The sequence below is a fragment of the Nanorana parkeri genome, unplaced genomic scaffold (assembly GCF_000935625.1).
Source record: "Nanorana parkeri isolate BGI_ZX_2015 unplaced genomic scaffold, ASM93562v1 scaffold2184, whole genome shotgun sequence".
NCBI classification, from domain to species: Eukaryota; Metazoa; Chordata; class Amphibia; order Anura; family Dicroglossidae; genus Nanorana; species Nanorana parkeri.
The window spans coordinates 124,380-125,066 of NW_017308452.1; the positions used below are offsets into that span (position 1 = coordinate 124,380).

The following is a 687-nucleotide window of genomic DNA, read 5'->3' on the forward strand; positions in this document are numbered from 1 at the left end:
CTGCTGCAGGCAGGAGGACGCATTTCCTCAGCCTCCCCTCCACGAGTGATCAGTCTGCTGCAGGCAGGAGGAAGCATTTCCTCAGCCTCCCCTCCACCAGTGATCAGCCTGCTGCAGGCAGGAGGAAGCATTTCCTCCCCTCCCCCAGTGATTAGTGCGTCTCCACAACATTGCCTGCAGAGTTTGGATTTCTATGTGAATCAGCCACCCCTGCACACTTGTTCTAGGACTTGTGGTCTCCAGACCCATCGTGCTGAGGCTGCCTTAGATTCAGAAGCACAAACCAGCCATTGATGTGCCACCGGGCTGCCTAGCAAGGAGCCCCCCACCCACACACAGCAAGAGCCAATATGGAGGTTAGTGGAGCTCCATACAAATGACTGTACAGGAATTCCTCCCCTGGTCATGTGATCGCTCCACCGCTGGACACCAATGAATAGAAATGTGCTCAAGTTTTGGGGGATTTTCTGGGTAACCGATTGTTAAAGAAACAATTATGGGATGTTCTAGGAAGAATCTGACCGGAATATATATATATATACGGTATACAGGGTGTGAGCTCTCAGGAGGAAGGTTCCAGCTTGTTTCCCTGTACGCAGGAAGTTTAGGGAGGTGGAAGTTCTCTAAAAACGTCAGCACCAATAAAGTTTTATGAATGGGCTCCATGTCCCGAGGTCTAAGGGGGGG

At 51.4% G+C, this 687-nt stretch overlaps 1 protein-coding gene across 1 annotated transcript in view; it reads left to right on the forward strand.

The window, feature by feature from the left end:
* CACNG4 (calcium voltage-gated channel auxiliary subunit gamma 4) overlaps positions 1-687 on the forward strand; it is a 32,644-nt gene that overhangs the window by 987 nt on the left and 30,970 nt on the right. The gene's annotated exons all lie outside the window — the stretch shown is intronic.